This window comes from Hesperophylax consimilis, chromosome 19 (assembly GCF_061612785.1).
Source record: "Hesperophylax consimilis isolate HC1 chromosome 19, BYU_Hcon_1.0, whole genome shotgun sequence".
In the NCBI taxonomy this organism is placed as follows: Eukaryota; Metazoa; Arthropoda; class Insecta; order Trichoptera; family Limnephilidae; genus Hesperophylax; species Hesperophylax consimilis.
Window position 1 is genome coordinate 27,343,512 of NC_142854.1, and position 25,012 is coordinate 27,368,523.

General features: G+C 33.4%; 1 protein-coding gene across 6 annotated transcripts in view; it reads right to left on the bottom strand.

The window, feature by feature from the left end:
- Positions 1 to 25,012, bottom strand: part of sick (sickie) — a 478,256-nt gene that overhangs the window by 211,390 nt on the left and 241,854 nt on the right. Inside the window, exon 1 of one of the 6 annotated variants that reach the window (XM_089643464.1) lies at positions 19,254 to 19,489. The exons of 4 other annotated variants lie outside the window; for them this stretch is intronic. The gene's annotated coding sequence lies outside the window, so the exon portion shown is untranslated. Of the gene's footprint in view, positions 1 to 19,253; positions 19,490 to 25,012 lie in introns of those variants that run through there. One more of the 6 variants, XM_089643465.1, reaches the window with a different exon arrangement.

Consider the following 25,012-nt stretch of genomic DNA (forward strand, 5'->3'; position numbering starts at 1 on the left):
TTGATCAGCTGGGAAGTTCATTGCTCACTGCTGAAAAAAGATTTAAAAATATAGAAAGAAAATTTGTGTCAAATCCCGAATTGAAGACACAATATATGCAATTCATGCGTGAATATGAGGAATTAGGTCATATGGAGGTGTGTGACCAGTCAAAGGGAGATCGTGAATCCTATTTTTTACCTCATCACGCTGTAATAAAAGGAACCACTACAGATAAATTGATAAATTCTGCAATATGGTGGAATGGACCAAGTTGGTTGACCGAGGGAGTCAACGCTTGGCCTATATCAAATATTTCGTGTTCAAACCCTCCTGAACTCAAAGGCAAAAATATTCTATTATCCACAGATATTCAAGAATGGGAGATATTTGAAAAATTCTCATCATTTATTAAATTGAAAAGAGTTACTGCGTATGTATTGCGATTTGTCAATAACTGCAGAAGTGTTAAGGGTAAAATTTCAGACAATTTAAGTGTGGCTGAATTGGAATCAGGCTTGAAATGTCTATTGAGATCAGCTCAAATACACGCCTTTCAAAAGGAATTGAAAGAATTAAAAAACCATGGCATCGTCAACAAGAAAAGTAATTTAAAATCTCTTAATCCCTTCTTACATGATGGTCTAATATATGTAGGCGGTAGGTTGAATTTGGCTACACATTTATCTTACCAACAAAAACACCCAGTTATCTTGCCGGCTAAACATAAGCTAACTGAATTGATAATACGTCACTACCATTATGTAAACCTACACGCAGGACCTCAAGCTTTGTTAGCTGAAATACGATTAAAATTTTGGCCCATCTTTGGTAAAAATACTATTAAAAAGATATTACATAAATGTGTTGTATGTTTTAGATGTCGTCCCCGAACCGGTCATCAAATCATGGGAAATTTGCCACCCGAAAGAATTACGCCGAGTCGTCCTTTCGCTATCACCGGAATAGATTACGCCGGACCAATTCTAATTAAAAGTGGGACGCTGAGGAAGGCTTCCCTCGCAAAATCGTATTTATGTATCTTTATTTGCTTCTCAACCAAGGCTGTTCACTTGGAATTAGTTTCGGATTTATCTAGCAATGCTTTTTTGAACAGTTTAAAAAGGTTTATATCCCGTAGGGGACAACCTGAAAAGATCTTTTCCGACAATGCTAGTAATTTTAAAGGAGCTAGCAGCAGGCTCAAAGAGCTGTACACCAGCTTGAGGGAAAACAACGACAATATTCAAAATTATTTAGTGAACAGAGGTATTGAGTGGAAGTTCATAACCCCTCGAGCCCCTAATCAGGGAGGTTTGTGGGAAGCAGCAGTAAAATCAGCAAAATTCCATTTATATAGAATCACTAACAATTCTTCATTAACATTTGAACTCTTATATACCTTAATTTGTCAGATTGAGGCCTGTTTGAACTCCCGTCCATTAACTTCCTTATCCGACGACATCCATGATTACCAACCTCTTACCCCAAACCATTTCCTTATAGGCACTGAATCCTGTATCATTCCTGAGAGAGACGTCCGGGCGATACCGGACAACAGACTAACTCAATATCAGAGGATCAGTTCGCTAATTCAATCTTTTTGGTCTAGATGGAAGCAAGATTACCTGATGGAACTACAAAAGAGAACTAAATGGCAGACCAGCACTCAACGGGCACTGCAAAAAGACGATCTGGTGATTTTAAAGGAAGATCATTTACCTCCACCTTTATGGAAAATGGCCCGAATTCTGCATACACACCCTGGAGCGGATGGAGTAGTACGAGTTGTTACCCTAAAAACACCTCAAGGAGTCTTTGTGAGGCCCATCACAAAGATATGTCTGATGCCCCTGGATTCAGACACTAAACCTGTAATTGACGTCCCGGACCTTACCAAGGATTGATTATGTACATTACACTATGATGCTTATCTTCTCGACTCCACCTTGGATGGATCAAGCAGAAGACCTGAGAAGAAAGAAAAAAAAAAAGAACAATAATTGTGTTGTGTTCAGTGTAAACTATATTATTTGTGTTATTGAACTATTTAAATATGTAAAAATTAGTATGCAGACGTGTGTAATTTAGTCATTTTTGAATTTTTTTTGGTTATTTAATAGGATTAATAATTTTCTAGTTATCTTTAGTTTATTAATAGAGTAATTCAACAGCATTTATACAGTTAAATTTATAAGTTTACCAGCAGGGCATAAAAAAAAGGGGGTTTTATTTTGTTAATTTCTGCTATTTTGAATTATTTTGTTAGTATTTTTGTGGTATATTTAGATTAAGAATTTTTAGTTTATTCTGTTTGGTTTATAGTTTATTTTAAATAGATTATCATTCAAAAATTTAGTGCAATTTTTGAATCCCGCCCCCTGGCAATATGTTCAATTTTGCAGGCTACCGACATCTGTAGTCTAGAAATTTGAAGTTACTACGTTTAACCAAAATGGTGTGAGTCCTTGCTTAGAAAATAGTGTCAATTTGGTCGGTATAGCAGGTTTCATTTTTACTGCTAGAAATCACAATGACAAGTGTTTTATTTACATGTAGTGGGTTTTGAAGTCTTTAAAAAGGCTCGCATTATGTATTTTTTCGTTCTTTTCTCAACAATAACTCGATAATAAACAAGCTCATAAGTCAGAGCGATCGTAGCAGTGTTATTCGCACAGTTTCTTTATAATTATTATACCTGTTTCAATAGTTTGAAATAAATGTAAAGTGGTGTCAAGAAAACCAGTTTTTATTCAAAAAGGATCATCCCCAATTTTTAACAGAGAGTATCTTCAAATAACACAAAATAAATTCTTACGGTTTTCTAATTGTTAAAATGGATATTCCAGCAAATTTGTTAAACAAAAACTCTTTTGAATTAAATGAATAAGCTTAAGTAGGATTTAACTGACTTCGTATTTCTATATAAAATTCTAAATGATGCTTTCGATAGTACAGAATTGCTTGCATTGATAAGCTTTCGGATTCTACTACATAATACTAGAAGTTGGAATTTATTTCACTGCAGAAATGCTGGTACCAACGACCATATGTATTCGTCACTGTCCAGCATACTTATGGAGGGAAATAATAAATACTGAGTGTACGGAAGCATCATAAGGATGCACTATTCCTGTATAAAGTAGTTGACAATAATACTCAATGCCCAGAGTCGCTAAATAAGATTAAATTCAATGTACCTGCGCGTTCAACACGCTCTTCTGTCCTGTTCAGGGTGGATCAATGCAAAACGAACTCTAAGCAGAATTCTTGCATGAACAGACTGTGCAATAATTACAATAGCGTATTATCCAAGGTGGATATTTTCAGTTGCGAACTTACCAAATACAAGAGGTCCATAAAATAATATTTCTCTGATGGTTTGTGAATAATGTTATGTCTCTATTGTTTATATTTCTATTATGATTTGATTTATATCTACAAACCTCTACATGGCTATAAATGTTTTGTTTTGTTAATTTTTCGTTTTATATAATATTTTTTTTGTATAAATTTTGAGATTCATTTTCCTTTCTTACAAATTTAATTTACTTATATATTATTATGCTGTCTCACTGGTAAAGTCACAAGGAGGAAATCCATAATTGGTTTTATTTTACTAAATAATACTTATGCACAAACTGATTAAATGTAAACTGTCGATTTCCCGAAAATGAATAAATAAATAAAATAAATAATATATAATTTTTACAATTCATATGAATAAATCTGTGTAATGTGGCGTGGATTTGATTTTTATACAAATCTACAGTTTTATTTCGAGACTGATAAAATTTTTTGCACGCTTGACCTTCAAAACAAGAGGAAGGTGACTGTCTAGATGAGATTTCAAAAAACCACCCCAACTTATTTTCCCACCCCTTAAAGCATAATTTTGACACTTTTGATGTAATTTAGCACACTTGAATTTAAAAATGGGAGGAAAATTAGTACATTTTGACGTAAATCCCGGATAATGCCGGGGACTTCAGCAGTTATATAAAGATTTTTGAACAGCATAAAAATGAATGATTCTGTTTTTTACGCGCATTTTTTTTTAAAATTCAGGGATGTCCCCGATATCATATCCCAAGGGATATAATAGATCGTCATTATTTGGCGGGAATGAGGGTGTCCTATCGAGGGGATGCACAGATGATACATAACCTAATTGTTAAGTGCTTTTTGGCGGGAGTTATTGGGTGAAAAATAACAACACGATTGCGTGTTCCCAATGTTTTAGCAGATCGTACTTCAAACCATCCTCTCCCCATCTCTTTATTTCCCTTCCCATACCCGTTCTAGAGCGGTAGATAATCTAAGTCAGAGATGTGCTTTATTTCAAATAAATCCATTTCAAATGGAAATGCAAAATGCAAAATGGGTATTTTCCATTTTGCATTTTAAATGCTTTTCTGAAAACCATTTTGCATTTTGCATTTTAAATGCTTTTCTCAATGCATTTTCCATTTTAAATGCTTTTTGAAACATTCTTCCTACTTTCTCCACTCATCTTTTTTTCATAAGCCCCAAATATCAGTCGGTCCTCAACCTCGCTATGAGAGATAATTTACATTTGTCAAGTTGCTCCCTGGTAAGAGCCCTGGCAATTGAGTGATACCATTACAAAAAATACTGATTCAAATACTGAACATGGCCATGACGCTGTAATATTAAATGTTAGATAGCAGTTTCTATGTTTTTACGCTGGCAACATTAGTCCCGCGCAAATGTTTTGTGGTTTCATAATCTGTTGTCGTGGTGTTTTTGGATTCACCACCATCATCATGTATCAATATGTTCTACATTGTTAAATGACAAAATTTTTAAAAAATTCTATAATTATTTTAATTGTTTGACCTGAGAAACCATTTTGCATTTTCAATGCATTTTGAAAATAGGTATTTTGCATTTTGCATTTGAAATGCTTTTCTAAAAACCATTTTGCATTTTGCATTTTCAAATGGAAAAGTTTTGACCCATTTCCATTTTGCATTTCAAATGGTTTTGGGTACCCATTTTGCACATCTCTGATCTAAGTATCTCCCTGGTGAAAATCACTATTCGGAATCGAAACTTTGTTGTTTAAAATGGTTTTGGCCGTGTTTGATGACCAAATCTGAATAGCTAGGTGCTTCCTAACCTTCATATATACTATCTCCTTTCCCTCCCCACTCCTTCAACCTTACGATAGCATACACATCACAACTTCAATTAGAGTGTAATCAAAAATATTAATATCAGTTGTGTGTCGGTAACACCGGTTCAATGAACTCTAGATCTAGACAAATTCAGAAAAGCGATTTTAACTGAAAATTTAAATGGCTTACAATAAATAAAGTAGGTAGGTACTTAAGTACCTAAATACTAATCTTTTGGTTTTAGAGGAAATTTTGCTTTTGATTTATTAAATAAGAGAAAATTATAAACATTATTTTTTGGAAGCGAGATCTGCTGTTAACAGAACCTCTTTGTTTATAACCGTGAACGATGTATATCAAAAAATATCAACATCTGACACAGCATTTTTTTTTTCAATTAAATGTTTGCTGCAAAGCTTTTTGCCTTATGAAAAAATTTCATACAATGGTTCATAACTTCATACAAGAGGGGAGAACACTCAACATGCCAACTGTTACAACCGTATTAGAATAAACAAAGCAGAGAAAAATCACCTCTGATGCACTAAATGAAAAATAACCGAAAAGGCATAGTGCTGACATGTGCTTTAAAGACTAATTTTGCCTGAAGTGAAACAGTGATGGCTTTATTAAGAAAATATTGCAAGGTAAAAGCGGCTCTAATGCATTGAAGGCAAAACTATGAAAAGAGAATACAGGGAAAATATGCAGTAAGGTGTATTTTTGCTTGAAGTGATATTGCGTTGGAAATGTTAGGAAAATATTGCAAGGTATAAGCGGCTCTAATGCATACTAGCAAAACATAGGAGATCAAATACCGGCGACATGTGCTGTAAGGACTATTTTTGTCTGAAGTAAAAAAGCGGTGGTACGTAATATAAGGAAAATATTGCAATATAAGGTAAAAGCGATTGTGGTGACATGTGCTTTAAAGGTTAATTTTGCTTGAGTAATGTTTTTTTTTTAAATCTTGCAATGTGGTGGCTTAGAGAATGATATTGGCGGGAGATTTTATTACATTTTATGAAAAATGTCTACTGATACTACCTCAGACCCGTGAAAAATCACGGGATATTAACATTGCAGGATTTGTGAAGAGAAAAATATTTATATTTAAAAAAATATTCCAGGAACACCGTTATTAAATTAACTAAAGAAGGAAGTAGCGCAACACGGTATAACACCCCAACGATAAATCGAGATAATACGTTTGGCCTTTGAAAATCTCAAATCACCGTTAGTAAAAATGATAATTTACGACATCTGTCAAAAAATAAAACAAAAGAAACACACATTTCGAATGTAGAATTAATAATACAATTTTGGAACCTACTTTATAGCTTGTATGAATCGTTACCACAAACAATTCCAATTTTTAAAAATAAAGAAAATCCCATTTTCAAAGTTCATTGAACCCGAGTTACACATAGAAACAGTGACACAAGTGTTTAAAACATTGGAAAAACGATCTTTATTGAAGTTTGTACAGTCATATTTTTTTTTAAAGCTGTAAATTAAAACTAGTTATATTTTTCATAAATGATTTCTAGTATTTTTTTGTTGTTTGTTTTTGGGGTGTTATGCCGTGTTGCGCTAACTCCTTCTTTAGCCGACACAACACATCTTCAGATCTACCGGATCTGCCCTGATGATGGACACTGCAACGCTGTCCGAAACGTCGGCTAAAGAAGGAGTTAGCGCAACACGGCATAACACCCCAAAAACAAACAACAAAAATGATTTTGGCCGTGAAAATCTAAAAACTTACCTGATTTCTAGTATTTCAAAATCAGATAAAATTTTGGTACGCCAGTTAAAAATCAAAGCATGATGCTCATTTTGTCAAAAAATCGCACCTTGGGATGAAATGGTCCACAGACATGAACAAATGATTCCCACGTTTTTTTGTAAAACAATGGGCCATGTTTTTACGGTACGTTAAACCGAACGTATATTATTTTTAACTACATCATAGACACTCGAATTAACTAAATAACCAGTTTTATAAAATCACAAGAATCGAGTAAGCAGAATACGCCTAACCCTGGAATAAATCTGATTTTATATGTGATTACTAGGTGCGAACTTCAGTCATTTTGGCTAAGTGTGAAAAAAATATCGATAAATATACACGGCAAAATATTATTTATATTTTTCAAAAGAAACAAACACATTGTGATTTGACATTTTAAATTAATGAAACGAAAATACTTGGTTTTAGGTCACTTTATTGATATATTTTACTGTCTACCGGTTTCGGTACTTCCGTACCATCATCATCTGTTATAAAAATTATTTATTTGTAGTATTTTATAGCCAAAATAAACCAATTATAGATTTCCTACTTGTGACTTTACCTCTGTGACACACCATAATAAGGAATAAATAAATTAAATTTGTAAGAAAGGAATATGAATTCAAAAATTTATATATAACAAAAGATTATATAAAACAAAAAATTTACAAAACAAAACATTTACCAATACATTTATAGCCATGGAGAGAGGTTGCAGATATAAATCAAATCATAATAGAAATATGAACAAAAGAGACGTAATATTATTCACAAACCATCAGAGAAATATTCTTTTATGGAATTCTTGTATTTGGTAAGTTCGCAATTGAAAATATCCACCTTGGATAATACGCTATTGTAATTTTTGCATAGTCTGTTCAGGCAAGAATTCTGCTTAGAGTTCGTTTTGCATTGATCCACCCTGAACAGGACAGAAGAACGCGTTGGACCCTGAATATACACACAAATTATTAAAAAAGAAAGAGACAATATACTAGAGTGCGTCAGTTGTGGGAGAGAGGTGAGGGAGGGGAACGTGGGATAAGTGAAGTAATGGGAAACATACTTAGAATTTGTCTAAAGGTTAAATTTAAATGGTTATTAATGATTTCAACCTTTGAAATTACCGATTTTTTTATTTCCAAAGGTTCTCAATTGTTCAGTCTTAAACCTTTTCGATTTTTGTGTAGGACTTTAATTACTGTATTGGTTAAATGTATGATCTGTATTAATTGAAAGTTTCGCGAACTCTGAAAAACCTGAACTAGTTAATCATCTTAAGTGTTCTTTTGTTCTAGTTTCTTCATTATGCGATGTTTATCCAATATAGAAGGCTGGACAATCATTACAACTAATTTTAAAAATTATAGTATTTTCGTTTCTTTGATTTGGAATTATTTTAAAAAAACATTGACCATTCCGAAGATGGCTATAAGAAGCTGAAACCGGTAACGATATGAAATCAAACAATTTAAAAAAGGTTTAAAATTGTTTCAACATTGTGAAAAAAAATGGTTTTCATAAATAAATCACGGGATATTGTAGGACTTGTAAAGTATCTATAAAACAAATGCCTTGGAATAATTGTCCATCAAAAATATCTCTAAAATCTTCTCTACATAGAATAAAATAAAGTTGCTATCCGCGTCCGTCTGTTTGTGCGCCTAATTCTACGAAACCATGCACTGGATTTTGATAAAGTTTTCACTATCATTTAGAGAATTTCTTCTGAAAGGTTTACATATATAATACATGCATACTACATTTATATAAAGCCGAGAAAAGTCGATGTTTTGTACTCAAGTCGTAAAAAAAATATTTTCGAACCGAATATTTGAACCAGAGTAAAAAATACAATCACTTAACAGACAGAAGACCCACAACTGAAATTAGTATGTTTGATAATGCGGAATAATTAAATTAAAAAAAAAATTTAAACATCAGCCTAAAAAAATACAGTAATTTTGTGTTTTGGTGTAGTCGTTTCAACAAAGTTTTGTAATTTACGCTTTAAAAAAATTGTTTGCTTTTTCCATATTAATTAATTCGTTCATTAAACTCAATTGTTGGTATTGCCATAATTTTGAATAATTTCTCGTTTCCCTAAATAGGGGAAATTTTTAAATAGGGATGAATTTTGTTAGGGTAGTTAATTTGGGACGATTTTCGCACTGTTTGTTCCGAATTTGAATATCAATCGGAGTTTAATGGGGCACATTGAATTCAACGTGTAAATAGGGGATGATAGAACGTCAACAGTACCTACTTTACCAAATAGAGAAAAGGATTACGTGAATATAACCACAGATTAGTAGGTACATATATACTCAATAACGATTATATTAATATATGAATCTTAGTTCAATTCAATTCCAATTACCAGTCGCTGTCTGACAGTGTGGACTGTGGAGTACCTAAGTTCAATGAAATTTCAACAATTTATTTACACTTGATCAGTCTGTTAAGAAAACAGGTTTGGTGAAAGTGTCCCTTTAGTGCATTTAATTCGAGTCTACTACGGAAGATTGTGCAGTGATGACAACGTAGTGTTCCTTAAGTTTAAAATATCGTCCGAAAATACCAAGGGTAAGTCAGAATCATTTACAATTGTTTGTGTCTAATATTGATTACAGTCTACAATAAAACCACAAACAGATTCGCATACAATATTTCTGTAACAAATACATAAATTAAATTTGTCATACATTAACAAATTAGTGTAGTTGACAATAGATTTTTGATATAAATTTAGGAACTCAAGCGATAAATATTATATGCCTCCGCGGTTACGATTCTCGACTACAAATCCGGAGGTCGCGGGTTAACAAATTATTAATTAAACACAATATATTATTAGTATTTGCGGCATGTTCTAGATAGGTAGATACTCTCAGTATTACCGTGGTGAAAGACCACCTTTCAAAATTGAAACGTTACTTGAAATGGCTTTAGCTGTGTTTGGTGATCAGATATGAATAGCCAGTCACTTCCCAACCTTCCTCTCCCACATCTCATGCCACCACCACTACCTTCAGCCTCAGAACAAACCCAGTAGGGGATGCCATAGTCTCACTGGCTCCAGCTGGTTGGAAGAAGTTGTCACATAAAAAAATAGTATTCGTACAAATAAACAAATTTTGATGAATTGTTAAAAAAACATATGCAATCGCTTCTGACGCCATCCTATCTTGATCGTGAAGCCATTGTCGAACAAGGAACTGACAGAAAGGACAATCAAAGACCAAATGGAAAACAGTAGGAAAGAGATCCCTAAGGCGTATGTGTGTAAAACCACGTTCGACTGTTATGTCTTAATATCTTCAATTTTTTTGTAAAAAATAGTGATAATGATATCCTCACTGGGATCTCCCGTGCTAAGGATTTGATTTACATATCATAAGAATTTAGTAGTATGGATAATATGAAGTAATTATAAATATATAATGTAGTGTTTTTTCTGAAATAATGATAAATATTTTACAAGGTTTGATTTCAGTCTGTATTTGATGTCATTATATTTTCTATTCCTGATCTCCCTATATTGTGTGTCCAGCTTTTTATTTGAGATTTAAATGTTATAATATTTTTGTGAGTTTTGAATGAGAGTGGGATCTTGTTGTAGAGTTTAGCCCAAATGTTGAATTTTTAGTTGCTTGTTCGATATATTTTTGACCTTGAGATCTAGTGTTTCTAATATATATGTTATTTCTTGTGAATATAAAGGATTGTTGTTTTAGAATAAAATTGTTTAAGGAAATACGTAGTAGGTAATGCAAAATCATGTGTTTTTGGTTTGAAAATTTGCTCACCTAGAAATGTTTCAGATGCTTTAGTTAAATACTGCGAGTAGAATACATCTTGGCCTTTGAAATAATTGAGTATTTTTTAGATAAGTCTTTTTATAAGCCCAGAAAAAAATAATGTAAAGGCCTATGAAAACTGCTTTAAAGTTAAAAATCTCCTACTTACGAACCCATTTTCGGTTATGATTTTATTGTATAATGTGTCAAATTAAGTTATTTATAAAATGATCGAAAAAAAATTAAATATTTATGCCTGAACATCCACAAAATGAAATAAAAGGCGCTTTTTGGCCATGTTTTTTTCTTGCATAAATCAAAACAGGCGGATGGTGTTAAGCGGGAATTTAAACTTTATCGCTATCTACATAAGGGTTGTTATTGACAGCGTCTCAATTTAAAATACTACACGACGTAGTGCATCGCCTTAATGGACATGATTTTAAAATTGTTGAAGATTTCGTCAGTTTCCATTATGACTTTTTTGTTTAGTGTTTTATGATATTGTCATTTGATAAAACCGTATTCTAATAGTGTTGACAAGGAGTCATGTAGATCTTTTGAAAGGACATGCAAAGCGGTTAGACAAAGAGAGATGACGAATAAATCCCGCAAAGGTTATCAATTTATTTTATCTGTTCCCGTTAGGTACATAAAATAAACACGGCGAAACTAAACAATTTTTAATAACACTTTCCATTGTTCTTTTATCAATATTTTTCTTCAAAGATAACATACAATATTTAAAAGTATTATTCTTTATTGTCTGTTGTTGAATTCTTTGTGATAAAGCACACCCGACAAGAAACAGAGCTACGCGTGTGGTCAAATCTTTTCGCAAAAAGTTTCATTGTTATTTCGAATGTTGATAGATTCAAACTCGGACAAAATCCTAATGAACGTTTTACACCATGCTTTTTTTCGTGAAGTTTCCATATGTGTTGACTTTTTACAATATGGATTCGAGATGAAAAAAATCAATACGTAAAAAAGTTTTTTTACCATAAAACACATATTTGTATCAATATATATATATTAAAAATACAAATATATATATTTTTGTTTGACTGAGGATTGAATCTTCCTCCACAGAGACTGGAGTCAAGTGTGCATCCAATTTCATAGAGATTTTTTTTATTTTTTTTTATTTTTTTATTATTTTAATATAGATCATAGTTACATTAATACATACATTTTTTTGCAAAATATAATATTTAGGTACATAATTGGTCATGTATACCTTATCAGAAAAGAGGAGCTCTTGTGCCTGATAAGGGAGCCACGATTCTTACTTCAGTGATTCAATGTTATGTGTAAAATATAAATATAATATATCCATATATTTTTTTAATATAAGTTTTTTTTGAAAAAAAGTTTGATTTTATTGATTTGTTCTTGTTGGTTCGTAATACAGCGCAATTCGGAAGGGAGATTATTGTAGTTTTTTATGGCTTGGTAAATATAATGGTTTTGCATTTGAGTTGTTTTAAAGATTGGCGTAATAAATTGATTTCCATTTCTCATCAGTTTGTAAAATTCTTGATATTCTGTGTTATTTTTTTCTTTACACATTTTTATAATTGAAGTTTGCTTAAATATATCATCAATATTTGGTACTGGAAACATTTTAAAAAGCAATTTTGTTGGGAAAGTAGAGTTTTTTTTAAGTATTATCTTTATAATAATTTTTTGCGAGACTTTTACTGAGTTTAGGTTGTTTTTATAAGATCCTCCCCAACCTATGAATCTTATAGATGCTTATATATGTGCGCGTGTGTATGTGTGATTGCTACCAAAAGTTAACAGAATGCATGGTCATCGACGACGAGCCTATTTGCTGAGTTTCAGCTCGATAGAATATCGGGAAGTTGGTTAATTTCCACTTTCAAGATTCCACTTCATTCATACATTCAGGATAATAAAAGTGAAATTTAAATGGATGTATTAAAAAAAAAAGTGTTCTATTTTGATACTGATTTTCGTACAGTTTAAGATGGCGGACATTATCGTCTGTCATTGTTTTATGAAACTATATTATGTAGAAGTTTTGCATATTTGTGAACGTTTGGTATTGTGAATTTGGCGTGTATTTTATAAATATGATTTGTTGACGACAACAGTAAATGCAAATGACAGATCATTTCACGTAATCTATGGTTATGTTCTAGATGTTGTCATTTTTTGACGATTCAGTACCGACCCAACACAATTTCTTTTCTAATGGCAACTATCTGAATGAAATTGTAAGTATAAAAATAATAAAGATTTTTTCACATGGGTCATAGGAATAACATCAAACAAATTTGAACAAATCAGAAGCGAATTGTTTAAAAATCTGTGTTTTATCATTGACGTACATTGTTAATGCTTTTTCGTAGGAAGTCAAAGGCTATTTTTGTCATTATATGTTTCTTGCCTGCCAGTAATGATTAAATAAACTGTCGTAGTTTTTGACAACGATAGTTGTTGCTAAAACATTTTTGCAGTGTCAAAGATACACAGTAATGTCACTAGAACTTGATTCTAGCATTCTTACTCCAATTTGGGATTTTAACAGACGATCCATCTTTTTCCTTGTGGTTTTCATATTATTTATTTATTAATTTATTAACGCTTTTTTGGGACTTTTAAAAATGATCAGTATAAATTAAATATTAATACAGTACATATTTACTATACATAAACAGACTTGTCTCAGTAACACTGTTTTATATTTGTCAATTGATAAATTAAAGGTGTGTAATTAAGTAACTTGGTATAATTCTTTAGCTCTATAAGTATTCTGGGCAATGAGGAATACATATGGTAGTAAGTACCAGAATTTCAGCACTGAAATAAATACCTAGCGGAATCCGAAAGCTTATCAATGCAAGCAATACTGGACTATTAAATGCATCATTTAAAAATTTATATACAGGGGTTTCCAATAAGAGGTGTTATTTTGATATTCAATTGTAAAACATCAATGGTTTCGAGCTTGTGTGGCACGTAGCGCCGTCTTGATGAAAGTAAACGTTGTCCAGATCAATACCATCGAATTCCGGCCATAAAAAATCATTAATCATCTCTCGATAGCGCAATCCATTCACCGTAACTGTTGCTCCAGCCTCATTTTCGAAAAAGTAAGGTCCAATGACTCCGCCGGACTATAAACTGCACCAAATAGTCACACGTTGAGGATAGAGAGGCTTTTCAACAATAACTCTTGGGTTTCCGAGCCCCAGATGCGACAATTTTGCTTGTTGACGAAGCCACCGAGGTGGAAATGGGCCTCATCACTCAAGATGATTTGCATTTGATTCACTCAAGTGAATTTTAATAATTTCAATGCGTTGTTGAAGCGTGTATCGTTCCATTTTTATTAATGGCGTAGTTTCTACTTGTCAAATGTCAAAAAATGACAGCTCCAAAAGTAACATCTACCGAAATATCTGGCTATTCAAAATAACACATCTTATTGGAAAACCATGTAGAAATACGAAGTCAGTTAAAATCCTTCTGTCAGACAATTTAGGCATATTCATTTCATTCAATGTTGTAGTTTAATAAAATTGCTGGAATACCCATTTTAAAACTTAAAAAACGTAAGAATTCATTTTGTATTCATTCAATAGCTTGTACATGAATATTGTAAAGTGGGTTGTAGACGGAAGAATTATATTCAAGTTGACTTCTATCAAAAGCAAAATATAACAGTTTAATACATTTGATTTTGTTGAAATTTCTAGTTAACCTAGATACAAATCCCAACATTTGTAAGCCATATGGGGTTCGGTATGAAAAAAAGGATCGTGAAAAACGTCCATAACAAAAGAGCAATATACAATAACAAAGTCAGCACTAAGTTCGTTCGTTTCCTTACCGTTCTCTTTGCAATCTGAATACTAAATATCAGAGAAGTCGTGTTCAGACCAACACGATCTGCCCAGGGCTATTTACTGGCAGTAGGTTCACTTACAGTTCAATACACATCATATCGAATAGGCAATAGGCTTCCGTTAAAGTTCTCTAACTCTCAGAATGAAGAATTATATCCGACTAAATATTTATGTTTAAAATTTTTAATGCATATAGATTGCCCTGATTTAATTAACCTCATTGAATTTCATATACCTACGAGAGCTATTCGTTCCAAAATCCTGTTTAACCTTTCCTCATCTGTGGTGTGTATTTACTACACATTGCTTCTAATAACTTTAATAACTTTTTAAGTATAATAAATTTTGGGTTCAGATTTTAGGTATTCCTCCGCTAAAAATTTATGCACTGAATTAAAAAATAATATTTTACATAGTTTTCAAATTCAATTAAAAATTAGAGATTTTTGTTAAAAATACACCAATACAATCAACCGTGTGACACTGCTACGCGAAGAGTGGGCGAGGAAATGACACGCTATTGATGTCCCGCTTTAGTTCGCTATGCGGGAACGTGAGAAATCCACACGTCCGCAGTTGTATTTTGATTTAGACCATCGATACCTACGACCGCATAGCTGTGTGTGTGCGTCCAGCGCCCATCCAGCGCCTGTTGTGCCAGCCGCCCGGCAGCCAGTCGGTCGCGGGCCGTCGTTAGATATGGACTTCTCGCACGTTTCTTTAGCATCTGCCGATGGTTTTTTCATGTTTTCAGCAATTAAATTATAATTATTATCTTTTTTGATATAAAATATAATAAACATTAACGATTAGCTATGAATATTCATGTTTTTCCGATATGAAATCGCTTATTTTGAGATGTGTATTGACTACACAGCACCGGAACGCGTGGATTTATTTTAGCACAGTAAGGGAAAGGTTAAATGGAACAATACCTGGATCAATGATCATTTCAAACACTCGTTTGTACCTAGATTACATGAAGTTAGTAATAGGTACGCAGATGTTGCGGAACTGTTTGACTGTACGGAATATAGGTACAAGAAGGATATACTATCATATATTTTCAAACAAAATTATTATTGTGTATATCCTACATTTATCTGCTTCTAGAGGTTGTATTAGTTTCATACTTTCCGTCATCATTTTACGATGAAATTCCACAGTTAATTCTTGTTTTTGTTTAAATTATTTCTTGTATTCCATGACATGCAATTATTGTGTATGGAATATTTTTATCTTATTTTTAAATATTGTGAATACATAATGCGTAAGGTTCTTGATGTATGCAACCTTTAAATATCCTCGAAGATTAAGTTAAAATGTACCACATTGTTACTGTTAAAAAAACCACATCATATTGACTTCATTTCGCCTTTTTATCTCATTCCAATGAAGAGATAATGCATAACAATGAGAAAAAAAACAAACATCGATGAATATAAATACATAAGATTATTTATATTATTGTTAGATCTCTCTAAGGGATGCAGTGCCTAAGATGATTGATTAATATTTTGGACCCAGTCACTCCTCGCTCAAGTTAATCTCCATAATGTCAACGAACATCTAAAAGTGGCTAAATCACAGAATGTGCTTCTACGGTACCTACATAAGCTCCGTTCTCCTCGTCTGGAATTGAACCTGCGACCTTTGCATTGTCAGCCATCGCGTTAACACTCGGCCATCAAGCTAAACACACGTGATTGATAAATGAACCGTTAGATTTCGTAAAACTCAATCGTGGCAATAATTGAGGAAAAGACATTTTTAACATTTGCCTTTCGTATTGTGCAATCATTGAGAATGTAGCTAACAAAGGATTTTAAATGCGACATGATAGCATTAGTTTTGATAGGTAATCCCCTAAAGCCTCTGACATTTTTCAATTTACTGCTCTTAGGATAACTGTCAGAATACAGGTTCCGCAAAATTACATTTGATTCCAGATAAATTACATTTGATTCCAGATAAATTATATTAGATTCCAGATAAATTACATTTGATTCCAGATAAATTACATTTGATTTCAGATAAAATACATATGATTCCAGATAAATTAAATTTGATACCAGATAAATTACATATGATTCCAGATAAATTACATTTGATTCCAGATAAATTACATATGATTCCAGACAAATTACATTTGATTCCAGATTAATTAAACATGATTCCAGATAAATTAAATATGATTCCAGATAAATTACATTTGATTCCAGATAAATTACATTTGATTCCAGATAAATTACATTTGATTCCAGATAAATTACATTTGATTCCAGATAAATTCGCTGTTTTTGAAAGTATTTCAAAATAAAGCATTGTTCTTGAAAGCAGATGAAAAACTCGTTTAGATTTTCAAAAACGTTTTTAATGTCGCTTACTGATGGATTTGATCGTGTAAACTTTAATTACTGCTTAACACGAAAAAAACAAACATATTTAAGTGTTATAAAAGTTATTGTCACTTCAATTTTTTAGTTTAATTAATTAAAAATTTCAAACCTTGACTTAATATTGTTAAATATTGTTTCGTAGAATTATTTAAATTTTTTCGGGAGCGTTTATGGTAATTTTTTTAATGCAAATTGAAAGCGCGGTATTATCCCTTTCTAACTCTGTTTAAATAATATTTCTCATCATAAAACAAAATAAGATAGCATAACTGCGACCGTGTCAGTCTGGGATATATTTCTCCCAAAAGACTCTACGGTTGTTTGTTCTGTGAAGAATATCTCTCTAAATTACCTCTAGATCTTTTAATGCTGTATTGTACGTCATTAATGTTAGAGAGGTGCCACCTTGATTAGTAAAGATTACTGGGTACTGACAAAAAGAAACAGTGGAAGATATAAATACGATATTCAGACTGATTAAAGGTTTAAATCATGACAAGTATGTGTGAAGAATGAAGTAATGAGCATTTCACGAATATAATGCTTCAAAATTTACCTAAAATCACTGTTTAAATCCCAGGAAAGCGGACAACTTTTAAAAACATACAAAAACGTAGAATTTAAAACCATGTTCCAATAATATTATAACAAAACTTTTCAAAACGCTAATACACCAAAAAGCACTGTGTACGAACCAACAAAAAAACACTGTATATTATTATCACATGGTCCTTGTGTTTGCCAACACAGTTTACTCAGTGATATCAAACGAACAAACAATAATGCTCTGGGGGTTGGGACCCTTATTTTAAAACGTGTTCACAAACAATGATGTAGACTAAAGTTTATACATAACACCCTGCCACTACGCAGGCAGTAGAGATTTTATTTTTATACACAATTTTGAACTCTTTGAAATCGTTAAAAATAATAATTCAGATAACATATCACAAGCAGGTAAAAAAACACGATTAGTTATCAACAAAGCGCGTAATTTATGCAATAGGGTGCTTTATGATTTGAAATTTTCACGGCCAAAAGTGTGACGTGTAACGCTACCTCCTTCTTCAGCCGATGTTTCGGACAGCATTACAGTGTCCATCATCAAAGCAGATGTGTAAAGATTGTGGTGAAGTTTATGTATGTCGGTGAGATACCGTATTGTCAGCTCCTTAATAAAGACGTTCTTGGTATCCGGTCATTGATGGCAACACCAAAACTAAACGCAGAAAATCATTTTAAATTATACTGTAATACCAGCTCTTAGATGATTGGAGCTGGATAAGATTTTGAAGTTTTTTAAAAGGTAATTACAGCCTATTACGATGGAAAGATTTGAACAAAGAGACCTGACGAAAGGTACAATACTATAATATTCTATATTTATATAGTGGAAAAACTTATCTAATGCGTTAAACCTAAAATTGTTTTATTTTGTCTAGTTTGTTTCATAAAATTTGAACAATTCATCAAATTTCAAAGTTAAATTTCAACTCTTTTCAAGTTCTGTTATTATTTCTTCGTGGGGCAGTTATTTCGCAGTAAGTAGGATTTTCACAGTAAGTAGGACTTTCACAGAACTTGAATATTAACTTTGAATTGTTCAAATTCTGTAACACAATCAGAAGACAATATTAACGACTCCCAAAAGAAAATTGCGAAACAGAAAAGACAGAAAATTTTCAGTCACACTGAACCCAGGACCTTTTCCTTGCCGGGGAAGTGCTCTGATCACTGAGCTTATTCGACCATATCAACCAAAAACACAGAATGTCAATAGCTTACTATATTATGCAGATTCAATCACAAAAGCAGTCCTTATTGATGTAGAAGACAGTAGTATTTTAGAAGGTATAGTTCCCTAGTGGTAGCGGAAGTCGGGGACGCCCGAGGAAGACATGGCACGATCAAGTGAATCAGATACTTGAGTCAGAATAATAGAAGAGAATCTATGAGACGAGGTATGAATGTGAATGAGGCAAGGAGTGTGTGCCAAGACCGAGTTGTTTGGCGGTCTGTCCTCTCTGCCTACCCCTTCGGGAAACGGCGTGTTGGTTAGTTAGTTAGTTTGAAGTTTGAACTATGATTAGAGATGGAAGATGTTTACAAAAGTAACCGATTAAAAAATAACAATGACACAACAGAACACAATAAAATAGAAAGTGAGGTTAGGTTAGAAAAGGTAAAGATTTTTTCTTTTCTTTTCTTATATTACGTTCTGTTTTGTTACGGAAGCATTTAATAAATTGGCCAAAACAGACTTTTTAAAGATGGTACCTGGTGCACAATTAAATAAAAAATAACCCAAACACTGTCAATTTAATCACGAAAACACAGTCCTAAGGAATCACAGAATTCACAGTTCAACTCAAAACTACTGTCACAACGTTGAGTTCGCAATAAATCACTGTTTATAACATTGTATCATTATTGTTTACAGCGCGGTTTTCGAAAGGATTTGTGTTCCGCTCGCGGGTCGGCGCGCATCTGTCAACGCATGCGCAGTGCTCGGAGAACGGCACGCGACTGAATCGTTTGAATTTACCGCCCACCGCCACGGGGAACCGGAAAGAATGAAGAAAAGGAAGGTGGGAGATAAAGCGGGGGAATTTACCAAAAGGTCTATTTAATAATATTAATACATATTTGTACAGGATGTTGCAGCAAGTATCCGAAGGACTTTTACCAGCGATTTCTGAGCAAACAATATAGATGTCGGATGATATATTATATAAATGTTAAATAAAATCACATTTTGCTGCTGTAGTTTAAATAGATTTCGAACAGTTTTCAGACACCGTGTATAACAAAACAAAAACAAAGTACTAAATTTATCATTTCCATCCGAAATTTGAGGTTCTACGCAAATAGAAGATATCAACCGTGATTTACACAGACCTGGATCCTGGATGTCGTCTATAATATATATACACGAGGAACAAGAGAGGACCAAGGTTTGATCCCTGGGGAATATCTGAAAATGCTGGAAATTGTTTGGAAACGTATCCATTTATCAACACATACTGGCTTCCGGATTTCAAACACGAGACGATAAATATAATAATGGAAATATTATGCTGGGTACATTGATGTATTATTTAGTCTATGGCTGGGTATATCAGGACAGACTTTAACCAGCGATTACTGACATTATTTTGAGTAAATAAATAATGTTTATGGCATTTTGGGTGTCATCAGGACGAAATAACACAGCTGTGAATATCACTTATCAATATTAATTACATAACTTAAATTAGACCTACATACTAGAATGATCTATTTTTAATAGTTTTGAATTTTAGCATGTTTAATTATGTGCTAAATAAATTATAAACATATGTTAAAAAAAAGGTTAGGTTAGGTTATACACGGTGTCCGGAAACTCGTAGTACAAGCGGGAAACTGGAGAATCTACACCACATGGGGAACCCAAATAAACATAAAGTTTTTTGATTTGAGCATTTTCACAAAAAAAAAAAAAAACAAAAAAAAAAATTTTTCCGCTATTTTAGGGTTAAAGTTTTTTCTGGTGTTTAGGGTTGAACAACAGATGTTTTAACCCTGCAGAGCAGAAATATTTTATGACTACACCGGATTAAATGAAGGGTGATTTCAAAATAATGCTTCAAATCCGAGTTTCTTCATTTGTTTTACTTTCAAATAGTTTTAATTAGTTGGGTACTTTGATCTTCAGTAATAATTTATAAGAATTTGATTAAAACAAAAAAAAAAACAAAAAAAATCAACTTCTAACTCGATTTAATCGATAACGAAAGCTCAAATAAAAAAAATATATTACTACACAATCGACTCCAAATGTGATGTAGATTCACCAGTTTCCCGCTTGTACTACGAGTTTCCGGACATCCTGTATATGTATGAGGTTAGATTTTTTTTGACGTGTGTAATTGAAGTAAGTGTAATGCTCTATATTTTTGGGGAAGCTGTGTGAGGTTTTTTTTTTGGGATTGTGATCATTTGAATTGACACATTAAATTAATAAAACTGATAATGATGTTAACCTTTTGACCTTAACCCTTCGCTGGCCAGCTGTGTCGGCTGCAAGCTGCTGTGTTTACCGCTCTTCGGTAGGGGCAGGCAGAGAGGGGGTGTGGGGTGATCCGCGGACCGCTGCACTCGTTCCCCGCTACTAAGAGGGGAATCAGTCAGACTCGAAACACACACAGAGAGATGCAGACGGAAAGACCGAATTTAAGAAAAGGTAAAAAAATGATTTTAGATTTTCACGAAATTGTTTATTATCGTGGTTAATTATAGGGTTATTATTTATTAATTAATTAATCAATTACATACATTTATTATATCAGCAGCCTCGTGTCAAAAAATACTTTTTCTAATGTTGAATTCAATGAGGTTTTACCGAAAAATGTTTTGCTCAGAAGGAAGGTGGTTTAAAAGCGTAGTCATTATCCCCAGGGGCTTGATCATTGGTAGGTCCTCCCTCTTGGAAAAATAAAAAGCTTGTGCTGCCTAGCTCTGGTGAGGTTATAGGGGACTTAAAATGTAATACGTTCCAGAACATCAGGAATGAAAATGTTTCCATCGAGCAGCTTATGTGCTACGAATACAATTGCAATTTTCTCCTAGCGTATTTCAACGTTATTTAGGCAACGTCTATGATAGCGTCAGCGATGTGTAGATTGTGGTGACATGTTTGTTTATGTATGTAATTAGGTGCGCTCTGTGCGTTTTGGGTCTTCCCATCATTTCAAAAATAGTTCCAAAGTAACGGCCGGTTTCAATTGGGTGCAAATCCACAAAAAAACCATAAATATTTGGATGACGGGGCTATCCGGGACAACCACATTAATTTCACTAATTATTATACTGAAATACAGGCCCTAAGAGGATTACGCTCGCAACACGATATCACTTCCACAAACGCAAACAAGCACTACACCACAATCCGCACAAATGCCTTGATGATGGATACTGTATCGCTGTCCAAAACGTTGGCTAAAGAAGAAAGAAGCGTAATACGGCATAGTAACTCTAGAATACCTAACTCTAGAACGTGTAGTAAATACACATTATTTGTGTATACACAGTATTTAATATAAAAAATACGCTTTTCCAAGCCTTTTAAAAATACATTAATTACAAAATAATTTATTGCAATCTCAAACTTCTGGTTTTCAAACATATTTTACAAATGTTGCAGTCTGTGAAAAGTTTACGAGATAAGTTTTCTTACAGGATAAAGTTTAAAAAAACACTTAAAACTACACAGAACAGTGCAAAATTGGCTTCGAGCAATTAAGACATTTAAGCAGTTATTATAAAAAAAGTTTTTTTTAAATCTTTAAATATTTATTTTTTGATTCTCCAATTTAAAGCTATTGGTGTAAGCTCTCCCCAGCCACCGTAGCACCGATGCACGCGTCTACAGGGACATTGGCACGGTCCGCGCAAAGGGACCAAAACGCACCGAGCCTCGCACGCCGTAATAAATCTTACACCTGGGCCCATAAGGGCTATAATTAGACGGCGAGTTTCGCGGAGGTGGCGCCGATTGAGGGGTCGATTCGTGCCTAATGTTTCGGGGGCAAACTGAAAGGGCGAAACTACACATTGAAATTTATTCCGCTGTTTAGAACGACTCGGAAATATAATGAATTGTTTATTTAATAGTTTGCATTTAACTAAAATAATAATTGTTTTTATTTATTACTGAAAAATTGGTTGATCTTTTAGTTTAGATAGTGGGTTTCTTGGTATGATTTCCCTAACTAACTAAATAACTGTGGTGCGGTGTCTCCGCAGGGGAAGGCAGTAAAGAACAGGATATTAATTTTCATAAAAATGGCGCTACACAAAAATACAAATTATGAGAGTATTATTGATTACAGCGATCACCTAGGTAGGCGTCTACTGATTTTGACAAGGGGCGCCAAAATTGAACTCGCGCCAAGCGCCGTTTGGCACCATAGCTCTGTCTTAGCACACACTCCTTGCTTCATTATAATTAATTCCGAAATAACACACATTTTGCTAGTGCCCTGCGTTTTCTGGGGAGTTCAGAAAAGTCAAGTGTGCAAAATTTCATCAAGAAGTATCAACATTCTGCTAAAGGGTGGGAAAAGGGGATAGCGGTGGTTTTTATATATCTCACGTAGACAATGACCTCCTTCTTTTTTGAAGGTGTGTGCAAAATTTCATCACTCGGAATAAAATTGCAGATTTGCAAACCCATACCGGAATATTCTTCTTTATTGACTGAGCGTAGCGAAGTCCTGCTTTAACTCGACCGCTTGCCATTTCGTCTCTCTGTAAATTTGTTTGTATGTTCCATTTCCCTTTTCCAAAATCTGCTTAGTCATAAATCCAGCCTAACTATCACTAGATAGTTAACTTTCACTGAAATTTTCAAAATTATGATACCTACCTACCTAAAGAAAGGTTGTAAAGAGAATTGTCATTGAGATAGTGACGTTGGACAAATTAAACAATTCCTTATTTAAAATTTAAAAAAAATGTACATACAATATTATGGTTTATATTTAAGTAAGTAGGTTTAAAAGTGAATTGTATTTTTGGGGTATTATGCCGTGTTGCGCTACCTCCTTCTTTAGCCAACGTTTCGGACAGCAATGCAGTGTCCAACATCAGGGCAGATGTGTAATCTAAGGTTGTAGTGAAGTGTCTGCTTATGAATGAAGATGCGATACCGTGTTGCCAGCTTCAACCCTCTGAAGAGCTGACATTAACGTATAATTTTAAAGTGGTTTTCTGCGTTTAGTTCTGGTGTAGCCGTCAATCACCGGATAACAATCTCTGTCAATATTTACAGGATTTTTTGTGAATTACAATTTGTCTCTTGACACTTTTCAGTGAATTCGGTCCAGTAGTTTATGGGGGACAAACAAAGAAACATTTTTAAACCCGTCGACAAACTGCTCGCTTTCTAGAAGTTTATTTTTTCTTTCTAGCAGGACTTCATTGTATTTGTGTAACATTAAAAAAAGATCATATTAAATTTTGAATTTGAATCGGTGGCGTGTAGTGTGTAATGTCTGCTTTTGCAAAAGTCATCAGAAAATTCTTCGAACATTGTCATTAAACAGCTGTTTCGCCACAGTCATCGAACCGGGAACCCTTTGTCCAATGAAAAAACACGAATCAAAGCGCTTTCAATGGAGCGAATAATTACTATAACTACCTCAGTCAAAACGTCAATAATTTAACCGTTGTTTTCGTTTGTTAAATTGATACAATGATGATTTTCAATAGAGGAAATGATTGTTTGCGTGAAAATAACATGGTGATACAGCTAACAATTTTTGTTATTTTTATATGCTAGCTCCACGTAGGAGGTCCTGAAGAAAATGAGTTTGTCTCATCTTTAGAAAACGCTGTGTAGAGGAGATGAAGGAGAGGAGTTCTAGGAAGGAAAAGGGTGAATCCATTCCTTCAAATATCGTGCAATACGATGGGGCAAGAGAGTCCGGCTGGAGAGGTCAAAAGGTCTCCCTCAATCGGCCTCTCCTGTCACTGGCCAAAATGCACTTGGTGCTCGGAGAAAAACATAACTTTACTGATAGTTTGTAATGATATTTGCCAATTTGTCAGTTTAATAAATTAACAATATTTTATCTTTATATTCGCATCCCCCGCCAAGACCAAGACAAATCTGAACTATACTAAGGATGATTTCATATTGATAAAATCGGTGGCATCCCAGGAAGACACAAGTAACAATTAATTAATCTCTCGTATTGAAATTTGCATAAAAAAACATGATGATTGTAAAGGACTAACGATCAAAATAGTAACATGTTATTGTAGATAATGTTACTAGATATGCGTATGCTTGTACAGGACAAGCAACACAATGGATGACAGCGTTTCCGCCTTGACAATGATGTCTGCCACTTGTTAGGCATTTGATGTTGAATAGAAATGAAGGATAAAAAACAACAAACGACTGTTAAATTAACATATATGGCGTACCACAAGGATGCGAGATGGGGCCCATTGAATTAATATTATGATAGGCTTT